Source organism: Chelonia mydas, chromosome 6, assembly GCF_015237465.2.
Source record: "Chelonia mydas isolate rCheMyd1 chromosome 6, rCheMyd1.pri.v2, whole genome shotgun sequence".
In the NCBI taxonomy this organism is placed as follows: domain Eukaryota; kingdom Metazoa; phylum Chordata; order Testudines; family Cheloniidae; genus Chelonia; species Chelonia mydas.
This window is the reverse complement of record NC_051246.2, coordinates 16,504,653-16,521,345: the sequence shown is the minus strand read 5'-3', so window position 1 is coordinate 16,521,345 and position 16,693 is coordinate 16,504,653. Positions and strand designations below refer to the sequence as shown.

General features: G+C 42.6%; 1 pseudogene; it reads right to left on the bottom strand.

The window, feature by feature from the left end:
* Positions 1 to 3,199: 3,199 nt before the first annotated feature.
* LOC102930022 overlaps positions 3,200 to 16,693 on the bottom strand; it is a 50,107-nt pseudogene continuing 36,613 nt past the window's right edge.

Sequence of the window (16,693 nt, the reverse complement as noted above, 5' to 3'; positions counted from 1 at the left end):
GCAAACTTTAGCAAACCCAGACAATTGGTAGGAAAGATTCCATAGGAAACAAGTCTAAGGGAAAAGGGAGTTTGGGAGCATTAACAGTTTTAAAAAGAGACAATATCAAGGGCACAATCTATCACAATTCATTGGAAAGATAGGAAGTATGGTAAGACACCCCATAGGTTAACCAGGAGATTTTCAATGAGCTGAAACTAAAAAAAGACTCATACAAAGAGTGGAAACTAAGTCAAATTACAAAGGATGAATATAAAAAAACGAACACAGGCAAATAGGGACAAAATATCTCCACATCTTAGATTTTAAAGTTCTGTTAAAAATTGGCTGGAGGGCAGAGTCACAGAAGGTGGAGACCACCACATGGTTGGAGCATCAGTCAACAGGAAGAAGCGAGTCTGCAATGCCCTATTTGACCACTAGGTGGAATGTGCAGTGAGTGATCTCCTTCACACCCATCCTCCAGAGCTTTCATGATTTCCTCTTGCAGCGGCTCCTAAAAACCCAAGAATTCTAAGAAACTCCACTTAAGTGGCTGGAGTTACATTAGCATCAACTCTAAGTAAATGAACAGGAGTGACATCATGTAATAATTATTCTTTATAGGGACAGACTATGTATGTAGTATAAAAATAAGACTGCAAACGTGACTCAGAAAATTTGGGTCCAATACCTGGCTCTGCTCAAGGTACCTGTGTGATCTTGGACAAGTCACTGAAGGTAACATTTTCAAAAGCACCTCATTAGCTTAGGATGCTAAGATACATTTTTGAAAGTGAACATTAATAGACTTAGGTACCAAAGTTCCTAAATCACTTTTGGAAATAGGACTTAGCTTCCCAAGCCACTTTTGAAAAGTTTACCATTAATCTTATCATAGAATATCAGGGTTGGAAGGGACCTCAGGAGGTCATCTAGTCCAACCCCCTGCTCAAAGCAGGACCAATCCCCAATTTTTGCCCCATATCCCTAAATGGCCTCCTCAAGGATTGAACTTACAACCCAGGGTTTAGCAGGCCAAAGCTCAAACCACTGAGCTATCCCTCCCACATCTTTTTGTGCTTTAATTCCCCAACAGTAAATAAAGATCATTGTGTTCTCTTTTCTTTTGTCCATCTTGTCTGTTTAAATCGTTCTTCCACCTAAGCCATTCTTTTGTCCTGTTTTGTACATCAGCCAGCACAAGGGGGCCTCTTAGCAGTACTGTATTGCAAATAAACAGTAATAATAATAAAACATGCATAGTTAATGCTCTAATTTATTGGGTCCTTAATGAGAGAGAAAGGGCTGCTGTGCATTCGACACACTGAGAATACCTGGGTCTAGCTCTCTATTGCATCAAATCCAGATAATGCTGTAAAATTAATTACCCAGTGTCCTTATGAAATTGGGTGGCGCATGAGTTTAAGGCTGAGATTTAATCCATACATGATTAATATGATGTTGTTGGGGTGGGAGACGAAACCTTTCCCTGTCATAAATATAGAGAAAAAGGTAGCATAAAATCCCTCCTTGGTAGCTGTACTGAATTGCTTTACCTGTAAAAAGTTAAATAGTTCAATAACCTAGTTGGCACCTGACCAGAAGGACTAATGAGGAAAGAAGATACTTTCAAATCTGGGGTAGGGGAAGGGGAAGGTTTTGTTTGTGCTCTCTTTGTTTGTTCCCTCTCCAGACAGAGGGAGAGACCAAGCAAATACAACATCTCTTGAAAACATACCTGGAATGATACATCTAAAATTACAAAAATGGTAAGTAAGGCAAGGAAATGTGTTATCGTTATCGTTTGTTTTGACTTGTGAATATTCCTATGCTACAATGGTAGTTTTATTCCTGTTTTTGTAACTGTGAAGCTGAGTCCAGAGAGGAGTCCTCTGTGTTTTAAATCTTTTCATTACCCTGTAAAGTTACCTTCCATCCTGATTTTGCAGGTGTGATTCTTTTACTTTTTTCTTTACAATAAAGTTCTTCTTTTAAGAGCCTGTTTGATTTTAGTGTCGTAAAGATAAAGGTTCTAGTCTGTACTCACCGTGCTAAGGCAATTAGTTGGTATATTATTCTCAAGCCTCCCCAGGAAAGGGGGTGAATATTGGGGGATTATTTTGGGTGATAGGGATTCCAAGTGACCATCCCCTGAATGTTTATGTAAATCACTTTGTGGTGGCAGCAATACCATCCAAGGACAAGGAAAGGAATTTGTGCCTTGGGGAAGTTTTTAACCTAAGCTGGTTAAAAACTTAAGTTTAGGGGGGTCTTTCATGTCGATCCCCACATCTGTACCCCAGAGTTCAGATTGGAGGGGAATCCTGACACCGTTCCACTGCAGACCTTGATGCCATTATCTATTTTACTTTTAAACAGTGCATGGGACCAACTAAAAACTGGAATTAGTAGAAATAATCCCACAGAGTAACAGGATACCTCGACTACAACTGGTTCTTCTCACTCAGTTGTAGTCAAGGTGTCCTGTTAACCTGGTCAATTACGTCCATTAGTTTGAAATTTTAGGGGCAAGTACGGTCATCTAATCTGCTCTTCTGCAGGAGTCAGGACATAGAATGTAACCTAGTGGTTCTGGTTTCAAGATCAATAATTTGCAGTTCAACTGGAATTTAACTACTAAACACACCCCATCTTGTTTTAAAACTCCGTGGGATGAAGTATCTGTCACATTCATCTGAAAGGTTATTCCATGGTTAATTTCTGTCACTGCTCCTAGTTTGCACCTCAGTTCAAGTTTGAATTTGTCTAGCTTCACTGCTACCCATTGGATCTTGTTATTCCTCTGTCCATTAATTAAAGAAACAATTGGTGTCAGAGATAACTTTCCTGCAAAGGTATTTATAGATTTTTTTCAAGTAACTCTTTAACCTTCCTTTTGATGGAAGTTTTGGCATTTCTAGCGAATAGGAACAAAGCAGGAACCAGAGTTAGCTTAACAGTATGGCACATAGAAGGTACAGAATACTCATAATTGTAAGTGTAATGCAAGCCCCAACTGATTATTAGGTCTGGTAAAGAGTCCATATGACTGAGTTAGAATTTTAGTTCTAAGGTAATTCTTCTCATTCTTATTCAGAATATCCATATATGGCTAATGGAATAATGTTTAAAAGAAAAAAGCAGAAAATTCCCTTTGAGTATCAATTTTTATTAATGTATCAGAAGGATTTTATAAATTTAAAACTTCTGTCATCTTTTATCCATCAATCTCCACAAAGGCGTCCTTCACCTCCTTGTTTCTCAGGCTGTAAATCAGAGGTTCAGCCTGGGGATCACAACTGTAGAACACTGAGGCTACTTTATCTGTATTTAGCGAGTGGCTGGAACTGGGCTGCAAATACATAAAGCTCAGAGTTCCGTAGAAGATGGTGATGGCCATTATGTACGAGGCGCAGGTTGAGAAGACTTTGCACCTGCCCTTGGCAGAGTGGATCCTCAGGATGGCAGAGAGGATGTAAAGGTAAGAGATGACGACAGTTAGGAATGAAGTAATCTTGTTAAAAACAGCAAAGGTGAAAATTAATACCTGTTTGGTGTGGGTGTTGGAGCAGGAGAGTGCCAGCAGGGGCATGTCATCACAGTAGAAATGGTTGATCCTGCTGGAGGAACAGAAGGATAAACGAAATGTAAGAATAGTGTTGAACAAGAGCTGTATGTGACGGTGCACCCCATAATGCTTTATGGAACTATTCTTATGAATGTATATATGACATAACTAGAATAAGTTTTATGCTACACATGACATGTAACATATCTCTGTAAAGGTTGTGATCTACTGAATATACTTATTCTATTTGTATGCATGTATCATTTTTGTATTCAAAGTTATGAATATTGGCCATGTATTTGTTTGATTTTGAGTAGCCTTAGTAAGGCATTTGGGCAGCTTCTTCAGAAAAGAATTTGCAAGTTAATTGCCCAATCAAGAAACAGTTAATGGACAATGGATCTTGAAGATGCCAATCCACATCTGAGCTTTCCCAGGAATGTGGCTTGGCTGGTCATACATGGACATGTGACTTGCCCATGTGACTCCAAAACTCCATCTTGTAGCTGGGATTCTACACAGGCGGAGAGAGTGGTGTCCATCCTCCAGTTTGTCTTCAGCTTGCTCAACTAGGGTGACCAGATGTCCCGATTTTATAGGGACAGTCCCGATATTTGGGGCTTTTTCTTATATAGGCTCTTATTACCCTGCACTCCCTGTCCTGATTTTTCACACTTGCTATCTGGTCAGCCTAACCCCAAAGGATACCTGAAAGAAACTGGGACAAAGGACAGTAACTACAGGGGGTGTGAGTGATTACTGGACCCAGACTAGAAGGAGGCTAGTCTGTAAAAGAGGCTTATTGGAACATCTCTGAGGGTGACATTTTATCTGTATTCAGCTTCTTACGATATTAGGAATAAGCTTGTGTGTTTTAGTTTATTTTGCTTGGTAATTCACTTTGTTCTGTCTGTTATCACTTGGGACCAAGTTTTGTACAGTATTTAATAAAATCACTTTTTACTTATTAATTAACCCAGAGTATGTATTAATACCTGGGGGGGGGGGGGCGGGGCGAGGGGGCAAACAGCTGTGCCTATCTCTCTATCAGTGTTATAGAGGGCGAACAAGTTATGAATTTACCCTGTATGAGCTTTATACAGGGTAAAACAGATTTATTTGGGGTTTGGACCCCATTAGGAACTGGGCATCTGAGTGTTAAAGACAAGAACACTTCTTAAGGTACTTTCAGTTAAACCTGCAGTTTGTGGGACGTTGTTCAGACCTGGGTCTGTGTTTGTAGCTGGCACGCATGTGTGGCACAGGCAGGCAGGGTTCTGGAGTTCCAAGCTGGCAGGGAAGGCAGGGGCAGAAGTAGTCTTGGCACATCAGTTGGCAGCGCCAAGGTGGTTTCTGTGATCCAACCCATCACAGTGTATATGTAGATTCCAGCTACCAGCTGGACACAGACCTTCTGGGACCTTATAGAGCAGTGGGTTGCAGATGGCCACGTAACGGTCATATGCCATCATGGCAAGAAGGAAAAGCTCTGTTCTCATGAATGTTAGAAAACAGCCCAACTGTGCAGCACAAGCATTGTCAGAAATTGTTCTACTCTCTGCTAAGAAGCTCAGCAGCAACCTGGGGGGTAATGGCTGAAGAATAACAGAGGTCAACATAAGCTTAATGGCTGAGGAAAAAGTATATGGGGATGGACAGCTAAGAGTCAATCCCGATTAGAATGATCATCCCGAGATTCGCCACCAGGGTGATAACTTAGGTCACTAGGAAAACCATGAAGAGGGGGACCTGCAGCTCCGGATGATTTGTGAATCCCATGAGAATGAACTCGGTCACTGTGGAGTGATTATTGACGATTTCCATCTGAGTTATCTGCTGCGGTAGAAGAGTGAAGAGAATAAAACCTGTTGAACTCAGGTCTTATTTGTTCATCTAGATGCAGATGAAGAATTTCTGGCATATTTTCCTGGTGAATAATCTGCTCTTTTTATGGAAATAATCTAGATAAGAATAAAACCTGGCAGCTCCTGGTATGTATATGAAATTTCATCTATCTCTTCAGGATGAAAAAGTGATGTTGTCTTCTAGAAATTTGGGATGATAACATCATGAAACAAAGTCCACGTAGTCTGTCATCTGAACAGTGAATAAAGTGATAGTCTTACCTACTGGGACAAAAATAACTTTACATATCTTTTTATTTGAGATCATTGTGAATGTTAACTTCAGAAGCATAGGGTTCTTAATGCCTTTGTTCCAGGGTTATATATTTTGTACAGTGTAATACTTATCACTTCAATATAATGATTAAACATTGACTTGTTATGATTATGATGTCAGAGTTGTTTCTGAGGCTGTGGATGGCATTGTGTTCTGCACAGCTGAGGTTATAGGGCACGTGATGCTGCTTTTCCACAATTTCAGCCCGTGCACGTCGGCAGAAGCACTCTTTGTAGAAGTCCAGTCTGTTGTTTCCACTGCAGGAAGAGTCCACCTAGAATCCTTCTTTTTGTAGTGTTGGTTGGAAGGTCTCTGTGGGTTAGTATGTAGTTCAGAGGTGTGTTGGAATATTCCTTGAGTCGGAGATGTCGAAAATAGGATTCTAGGTCACCACAGAACTGTATCATGTTCGTGGGGGTGGACGGGCAGAAGAAGAGGCCCCGAGACAGGACAGATTCTTCTGCTGGGCTAAGAGTATAGCTGGATAGATTAAAAATATTGCTGGGTGGGTTAAGGGAACTACTGTTGTGGCCCCTTTTGGCAGAACACAATGCCATCCACAGCCTCAGAAACAACTCTGACATCATAATCAAAAAGGCTGACAAAGGAGGTGCTGTCGTCATCATGAATAAGCTGGAATATGAACAAGAGGCTGCTAGGCAACTCTCTAACTCCACATTCTGCAAGCCATTACCTTCTGATCCCACTGAGGGTTACCAAAAGAAACTAAACAATCTGCTCAAGAAACTCCCTCAAACAGCACAAGAACAAATCCGCACAGACACATCCCTAGAACTCCAACCAGGGGTATCCTATCTGCTACCCAAGATCCATAAACCTGGAAATCCTGGACGCCCCATCATCTCAGGCATTGGTACCCTGACAGCAGGATTGTCTGGCTATGTAGACTCCCTCCTCAGGCCCTTTGCTACCATCACTCCCAGCTATCTTCGAGACACCACTGACTTCCTGAGGAAACTACAATCCATAGGTGATCTTCCTGAAAACACCATCCTAGCCACTATAGATGTAGAAGCCCTCTACATCAACATTCCACACAAAGATGGACTACAAGCCATCAAGAACAGTATCCCCGATAATGTCACAGCAAACCTGGTGGCTGAACTTTGTGACTTTGTCCTCACCCATAACTATTTCATATTTGGGGACAATGTATACCTTCAAATCAGCTGCTGCACTGCTATGGGTACCCGTATGGCCGCACAGTATGCCAACATTTTTATGGCTGACTTAGAACAATGCTTCCTCAGCTCTCGTCCCCTAATGCCCCTACTCTACTTGCGCTACATTGATGACATCTTCATCCTCTGGACCCATGGAAAAGAAGCCCTTGAGGAATTCCACCATGATTTCAACAATTTCCATCCCACCATCAACCTCAGCCTGGACCAGTCCACACAAGAGATCCACTTCCTGGACACTACGGTGCTAATAAGTGATGGTCACATAAACACCACCCTATACTGGAAACCTACTGATGGCTATGCTTACCTACATGCCTCCAGCTTTCATCCAGACCACACGATCCATTGTCTACAGCCAAGCTCTATGATACAACCGCATTTGCTCCAATCCCTCAGACAAACACCTACAAGATCTCTATCAAACGTTCTTACAACTACAATACCCACCTGCTGAAGTGAAGAAACAGATTGACAGAGCCAGAAGAGTACCCAGAAGTTACCTACTACAGGGTAGGCCCAACAAAGAAAATAACAGAACGCCACTGGCCATCACCTTCAGCCCCCAACTGAAACCTCTCCAATGCATCAAGGATCTACAACCAATCCTGAAGGATGACTCAACACTCTCACAGATCTTGGGAGACAGGCCAGTCCTTGCTTACAGACAGCCCCCCCCACAACCTGAAGCAAACACTCACCAGCATCACACCACACAACAAAACCACTAACCCAGGAACTTATCCTTGCAACAAAGCCCATTGCCAACTGTGTCCACATATCTATTCAGGGGACACCATCATAGGGCCTAATCACATCAGCCATGCTATCAGAGGCTCGTTCACCTGCGCATCTACCAATGTGATATATGCCATCATGGGCCATCAATGCCCCTCTGCCATGTACATTGGCCAAACCAGACAGTCTCTACGTAAAAGAATAAATGGACACAAATCAAACGTCAAGAATTATAACATTCAAAAACCAATCTCTCTGGTCACTCGATTACAGACCTAAAAGTCACAATTCTTCAACAAAAATACTTCAAAAACAGACTCCAGTGAGAAACTGCTGAATTGGAATTAATTTACAAACTGGACACCATTACACTAGGCTTGAATAAAGACTGGGAGTGGATGTGTCATTACACAAAGTAAAACTATTTCCCCATGTTTATTACCCCCCTTACTGTTCCTCACACGTTCTTGTCAACTCCTGGAAATGGCCCACCTTGATTATCACTACAAAAGGTTCCCCCTCTCGCCTCGCTGTCCTGCTGGTAATAGCTCACCTTACCTGATCACTCTCCGTACAGTGTGTATGGTAACACACATTGTTTTATGTTCTCTGTGTATATAAATCTCCCCCCTGTATTTTCCACTGCATGCATCCGATGAAGTGAGCGGTAGCTCACGAAAGCTTATGCCCAAATAAATTTGTTAGTCTCTAAGGTGCCACAAGTCCTCCTTTTGTTTTTGAAGTCAAGTGGCTACTCTTCTCATTGTTTTGGTACCGGCTCCAGGAATGAGGATATCCCCTTTCAAAGCTTCGTTTCTGACAGCCGGCATGCTTATCTGCTTATCTTACTGTGGAATGCTGCTTGCTGTGAGTGTGTGTCAGAGAGAGAGAGGAGGGGGGGAGGGGTCTGCTGCTGTCTGAACTTACAAGACAGCATGCTGACACACTCTAAGCACCCCAAAACACATACACACAACACACTCCATGTCACACTCCACCCCCCCACCATTTAAAAACCACATTGCAGCCACTTGTATGCTGGGATAGCTACCAAAATGCACTGCTCTTTGTGGCATTGCAAGAGTTGCAAATGTGGCCACACCAGTGCATTTGCAGCTGACAGTATAAATACAGGGCAGTGTTTTCCCTGCCGCAGTCTCCGAAGGCTGGTGTAACTCCCAGAGCTCTACATCTGCAAGTGTAGCCATGCCCTATAAATACATCAGGGGAGTAAATAGGAAGGAAGGAAGGAAAAGAGCTATTGGATCACATTGGCACAAGAACAAAGGGAGATAATTTGGCCCTGATTAAATTTAGGCTGGAAATAAGATGATTTCTAACCATTAAAGAAGTGGGGTTCTGGTTCTGGAACAGCCTCACCATAGGAGTAATGGGGCAAACAACTAGTTTTAATATGGAGACTGATAAATTTGTAAATCAGATATTATGACAGAGTGACGGACTGGACTCGATGACCCAGGAGGTCCCCATCCTTTTTTCTATGTAGTGCTGAAGAATTTCTGTGTGCAATGGTGGATGGATGGTGGAATGTGTGGATGGGCATTAGGTAATGCATGAAGGTATTTGTACAATTAGTTATGGGACTAGCACTTAGAAGTCTCGTGTTACAAGGAGCAGTGGGAACCTATAGTGTGATCTGGTCAAGACAATAATAAAGTAGTTGGCATTCTGATCCTCCTATATACCCTATGTTTACAAGTGGCATGATGGAGGTCGTACTGCATATCTCATGGCACTGGAAAATGATCAGAAAATATTTTACTACTATGGCCAGCCTTGTATGACAGGATTTTTGGAAAGGGTTGATGAAGAGATGGAAAGGAGTTTTTATTGTAGGTGTCAGGCCAGCAGAGTTCCTTTTTAATTATACTTTTAATGCTGCTGAGTTTTGATGTTGTATTATTTATGTTTTAGGGAGCCTAGAGCCTTGTGTAGGTGCCTTTTCTGTTATTATTTAAGTCCAAATACACAAATTGTCTGAACCAGCCCCAATAGCGAGAAGTGACCAAATGGTAGTGCTGATTTTATTAGACCTCTCAGCTGGTTTAGGTCCAATTGATTTAGCTTCCTTCTGTAGTTAACAATTTAGGTCCAATTGATTTAGCTTCCTTCTGTAGTTCTTTCCCAGAAACTCCAGCTGACAGGCTGAGCCGTCTGCTTTATTTCCTGTTGCAGCAGGTGATAGGTGTAGCATATAACACACACCAGGCACTTTGCACAGGTTCTAACACAATTGCTATTTCTTTACTAGCATGAGAAATACACAGATCTATAACAAATAATAAACCCTATACACATTCCCTTCTCTCATTTTCCTCACCATTCCAGACTTTCTTTGGGCTGGCATCCGGGTCATCTACAGTCATCCAGAATCCTCCTGTTGTAGTGCATGGCTTGGACTAACTGGTTAAGCACCATTTCTGCAGAAAAGGACCTGGGGATTACAGTGGGTGAGAAGCTGGATATGAGTCAGCAGTATTCCCTCATTGCCAGAAAGGCTAAAGCCATATTGGGCTGCATTAGTAAGTGCATTGCCAGCAGATCGAGGGAAGTGATTATTCCCCTCTATTCAGCACTGGTGAGGCCACATCTGGAGTTTTGCATCCAGTTTTGGGCCCCTCACTACAGAAAGGATGTGGACAAATTGGAGAGAGTCCAGTGGAGGGCAACAAAATGATTAGGGGGCTGGGGCACATGATTTATGAGGAGAAGCTGAGGGAACTGGGCTTATTTAGTCTGCAGAAGAGAAGGAGGGATTTGATAGCAGCCTTCAACTACCTGAAGGGGGGTTTCAAAGAGACTGGAGATAGGCTGTTCTCAGTCGTGGCGGATGACAGAACAAGGAGTAATGGTCTCAAGTTGCAGTGGGGGAGATTTAGGTTGGATATTAGGAAACACTATTTCACTAGGAGGCTGGTGAAGCACTGGAATGGGTTACCTAGGGAAGTGGTGGAATCTCCATCCTTAGAGGTTTTCAAGGCTTGGCTTGACAAAGCCCTGGCTGGGATGATTAGTTGGGGTTGGTCCTGCTTTGAGCAGGGGATTGGACTAGATGACCTCCTGAGGTCTCTTCCAACCCTAATCTTCTATGAGTCTATGATTCCCAAATATGGAGCCATCTCCCCCAGCTTGGCTACTCTGATCTTGGCCAATCTGCCTCCTTCCCATCTCCTGCCCAAACTTCCTGTGAGTCCTTTTCAACCTCCTGGTTGGTCAGCTGTCTCTTTGTCCTGCCTGGGGAAATTTCACACTCTACCCTTCCCCCCTCCTTTGAGGCAAGAAGTAGTGTCTACACCATTACCTTGCTCCCAGATGCGTCTCACACAGAGTACCATTCTGCCATGCCTCCAGACTATCAGCAGGATTTTTGACCACAGTCACAGCCAGTACTGACTTAGTTTCCCCAAAATGGGGTGGCAGAGAGCTCACCTCCTGGGCTACTCATTCTGGTGAGGGGGTTGCAAGAGAACCCTCTGGGTTTAATCCTGTTACATCATTCCCCATTATCTAATGAAAAGGGGGTACTCTCCTGGACCCCAGAGTCCTATTCAATGTCATTATTGATTCAGGCTACAGACAGAGAGATGGGCTTCCTCAGAGGGACTTATACCCACATTTGTCTGCCTGCCAGAGTCTGCTTCAGTACACCCTCATGACCTTCCTCCTAGGTTTCGTGGACGTGGCTGAACTTTCTTCTTCTATTGAAGCCAGAAGTGTTTGTCCTGGCAGTAAGTATCTGTTGCTCCAATTCTGTCTGTTGGCTCTGACACCTGGCCTCCAGTTCCATCTGTCTCTCCTTCATGAGTGATCCCTTCCCCTTCAGCTGCAGCTTCTTTCACTGCAGCCTCCACTGCTCTGGTTCACACACCCTTGTATCTGCTGGGCTACCTGTGAAACCCCTCTAACACCATCTTCTTGGTCATCTGGAGGTTGAAACCATATGAGCCAAATATGGCCACCCACTCGGATTTTTCTGATCAGCAGCACACAGAGCTCATGCCACACATGCTCAACAGCTTCTCTTTCTTGAGCTGTAAGTAATCCATACTTACTCTCTGCTTTGCCCCAAACAAAGTAACTGATTTAAAGAGATGGGTGTTGAGTTCTAATTACCAACGAGTGTCCCTGGTCTGTGAGGGACATGTTTAATGCCTTGTCAGGAGTGGTGGATACATTCATGATGCAGCAATTTTCATAGTAATAACTTCATAATATCAACAAAATTTCATAGTTGCACTTAGGTTCCCCAAATCATTACACACTCTGTAGGCCTTGCTGGAGCCCTAGGCATAACTAACAGTGTGAACCAAAGGCTGGGAACCAGAATAAGCCTGGTCTTAGCAAAGTAACAACACCCAAGGTACCAGCTAACACCAGATAAGCACATTCCTGACTGGAGAGGGTGGTATAAAACCACACATATCTCTCAAGTAACTATGTAAACAAACTACCAAAAGATTGTACAGGAACACACCAACCCCTCATAAGATCAGGATGGGATGACAGGCTAATGGATAAGGATGTTTTGTTTGAACTAGCAGGTACAAGAATACAAGGAACAAGCAGCTACTAACAACGTCTGGAGTGTAATACGTAACTTGTTTGTATCAATGTATAAAAGGAACAGTCATAGGAGGGACATCTTTGTCCAGCTGAGGGGGGACAGCATCCTGGTGCACTGCCTGAGCTGGTACCATTCTCCCGGGCATACATGTGATAGTGGATCTGTAGATCCTATGGACTGCTAGTACCATGCTTTATCGACAGTAAACCTGGCCGAGCGCCTTGGCCTTCCTGATGAAGAACATCGAGGTCTGCTGAATTAACATGTTGCACTGTACGCTAATGCAGCTGACATTGGTGCTCTTACCATATCTTACAACACAGAGCTCCTGTTTAAAGTTTACACAATGACAAGTAGTGAGAAAAGACCATCTTCAGTGTATAATCAGTTAATCAAAGGATTAAAATAAAGAGAAAGCATTACCTTTTGTCCTTCAGCCTCTGTTGGTTACTCAAAATTAGTTGATTAATTGCATTAATTTAAAACTCCAACACTTTTTATACATGACCTTCCTCAAGGCGTCTTTCACCTCCTTGTTCCTGAGGCTGTAGATCAGGGGTTCAACATGGGGATCACCACTGTGTTGCATACAGAGGCCACTTTGTCTGTATCTAGTGAGTGGATGGAACTGGTCTGCAAATACATAAAGATCAAAGTGACGAAAGACGGTGACAAACATCAAGTGGGAGGTGCAGGTGGAGAAGGTTTTGCGCCTCCCTTGGCAGAGCAGATCCTTAGTATGGTGGAGAAGATATATAGGTAGGAGCAAGGCTGGCCCACAACATTTTGGCACCTGAGGCTGGGAGCTCAAATGGCTCCTCACTTGGGCCGAAACTTTGAAAGGTCTCAATTCTGCCTTCTTTCTGTTCTACTCCTCTCATGGTACTGCTCTGCTACCTACCCCAATAAAGGAGAACTAACAACTTAAAATGCCTTGTTCAAAAATTTTAAGTAACACTTACATTTGCTGTTCAGGCATTTGAAAGTTAACTTTTCTTGTCTGCATAGTAAACACTGGCATTTTTATCTTTTTGAATAATCAAAGTGGTGCTTTCCGTGCCTTCTTGGTTGCAAAGATTGAACTGCTTCCTGAAGGTCCACAGTCTGGGCCAGCTCATGCTCTACTGAGATGGTTGCAAGGCCGACCAGCCTCTCCTGTGTCATTGTGGAGCGTAGATGTGTTTTTATTAACTTCAGCTTGGAGAAGGTGCTTTTTCCACTGCAAACTGTTACAGGAAGTGTTAGAAGGGATAGAGAATAAGATGGAGAATATCTTATTGCCTTTATATAAATCCATGGTATGCCCACATCTTGAATATTGAGTACAGCTGTGGTCACCTCATCTCAAAAAAGATATACTGGCATTAGAAAAGGTTCAGAAAAGGGCAACTAAAATTATTAGGAGTTTGGATCAGGTCCCATATGAGGAGAGATTAAAGAGGCTAGGACTTTTCAGCTTGGAAAAGAGGAGACTAAGGGGGTATATGATAGAGGTATATAAAACCATGAGTGGTGTGGAGAAAGTGAATAAGGAAAAGTTATTTACTTGTTCCCATAATATAAGAACTAGGGGGCCACCAAATGAAACTAATGGGCAGCAGGTTTAAAACAAATAAAAGGAAGTTCTTCTTCACTCAGCGCACAGTCAACCTGTGGAAATCCTTGCCTGAAGAGGTTGTGAAGGCTAGGACTATAACAGGGTTTAAAAGAGAACTGGATAAATTCATGGAGGTTAACTCCATTAATGGCTATTAGCCAGGATGGGTAAGGAATGGTGTCCCTAGCCTCTGTTTGTCAGAGGGTGGAGATAGATGGCAAGAGAGAGATCACAAGATCATTACCTGTTAGGTTCACTCGCTCTGGGGCACCTGGCATTGGTCACTGTCGGTAGACAGGATATTGGGCTGGATGGACCTTTGGTGTGACCCAGTATGGCCATTCTTATGTTCTTATGTTCTTAAGTATGAGCAGAGCAACAAAAGCATTTGGAAAGAGGGTGGTCATCTTATCTGTGCACATATGTTCCATAATAGCCTTTGGAGTTGATCCTGCTGAAATGTATCTTGAAAGGGCTTTCAATTCACCACCTAAATCACTTGCATCAATAGCGCACATGTCATCATGTGTCAACACTGTCTCTAGTGCCCTGCATTGCTGGTGTAGGTCTTCAGGTATAGTGAGGAGTTTTGGAATATAATACAACACATCCCAAATATAGTGCTGTGTTCCTTGAGCAGCATGAAACGTTCTTCAACTTTTGCACAATCTAGCACCTGGTTAAAGAATTCAATTTTGAATTGCTGTTTGGGGTCTCTTATGGGATTATCCCATCCCATACCTCGTAATCAAAATGTCTTCTTCTTCGGTGACTATTGTATTCTTGAATGGGTGGGAAAATAGCTTCGGTGTGAACTTTCTCTGCCAACTTCTGTGCACTCTTCAGAATGTTTTGAAATCCCTCATCTGACCAGTAAGACCGGGTTTTATGCTTATAAGAAGCACATGGGATCTTTTAGGGAATCACAGAATACCAGTGTTGGAAGGGACCTCAGGAGGTCATCTAGTCCAACCCCCTGCTCAAAACAGAACCAATCCCCAATTTTTGCCGCAGAGCCCTGAATGGCCCCCTCAAGGATTGAACTCACAACCCTGGGTTAAGCAGGGCCAATGCTCAAACCACTGAGCTATCCCTCCCCAATATGCTGCATTTATTGAGAATACAGCAGTTAGCATATGCTTTTTCTCACACACACACACACAGTTAGTTTTGCCAGGTGATGTTTATAGTTACCAGTCCAGAGTCTGGATCAATCTAGTGGCCAGCCAGATTGGTCACAGAGGGGAGCCGGGCTCTGTTGGTCATGATATGATGCTCCTGGAGTTGTGGCAAGATGAAGCCAAAGCCCCATGGCAAAGCACTTTGTTTTTATAGTGGTTTTTTTTTATTAAAGTTTATGGATTTTGCTGTGTTAGTTTATGACCGGTTACTTTTTAGTTGGTGTTATTTTTTGATGTTAACTTTCCAAAGTACCTTCGAGAGGGTCATTCTGTTCTGTTTTTTATTTAATTAATTGTTTTGTTTTTAGGGGTGCCAGCCTTTACCTCAGGGTCGTCAGTCTGCCCTTCCTTACTTATAGATGCGCGTTGATGGTTCTTTGGCGTCAATAAGTTTTGTTAAATTTTTTTACCCCTTCTTTTTTGACCATTTGATTTTAACAATGGCCTTTACACCTTTTTTTTTTGGATGCATACATTTCTTATTTACACAAACAATCTTTTACAGAGACCTTCAAAAGGTGTACAGCAGATTTTATGTTGAGCAAGAAAGGCATTGTAAATTAAACCTTACTAAATTTACTAAGTTCACATTGGGGCCCGGACCTTCAACATTCCTTTAATTTCATTAATATAGACACAATACAAAATTCTGTCTCTTATTTACTAAACCTTAAAACCAAAAAAAGTATATTTAACAAGACTGCTTAATTTATAATACATATAGGAAACCATAGAATCATAGAATAGAATCATAGAATATCAGGGTTGGAAGGGACCTAAGGAGGTCATCTAGTCCAACTCCCTGCTCAAAGCAGGAACCCCCTGCACAAACCATAGAAGACATTATAACTTATAATCAGTCAAAAGGATTGTTCTGGTCTGTCCCTGCCTTAACATCAGTACAGAGACTGGCAGTCTGTCAGATGCGTTTCTGCCAGTGTCCCAGAGGGTCATTCCTTTTTGCTATTCAAAAAGGGTGGCTGGCAGGATAATCAAATCATACATGAATTCTTATAGTACAAATATAAAATTCTGCTCCTACATAGGTATGACTTTGCTTTGTCCAGTTGCTCCATTGCTCCAGATATATCAAGGTCAACACCTTGGAGTGTCTTGCTTACAACATTTATTTCAAACACCAAGCCACACAGAAATTTGAAGTTATGTATGTTTCTGGTGATTCCATTTCCCTCTGCCACCGTTATCCCACAAACAGTTCCTATCATAGCATTAGCCTCCATAATGGCAACTATGGCGTCATCTATCTTCCCAATTAGGTGTTTGATAGGCTTTATTGCCTCCACTCAACTTTCCCATCATGTGGCAGTGGTTTCAGTGTCAAAGAGGATGTTCCCAGATGTTGCTTCAAAATTTGCCATCGATGAGTTGATGCAGAGAAAAATACATAGATGCTTTGAATTACATTAAAAAATTCAGCGGCCTCACTAGAAGCTGATGCTGCATCACTGGCCACCAAGTTCAATGAATGAAAACTGCATGGGACAAAAAAAGCTCGAGGGTTTAACTCTCGGATCTGTGTCTGCACTCCTCTGTTCTTTCCTCTCATGTTGGCACCATTATCGTAGCCTGGACCGCTCATGTCAGCTATCGCAATTCCCGTAGCTTTTTAAGAAGCACATTTGTCATACCAGCTCTTGT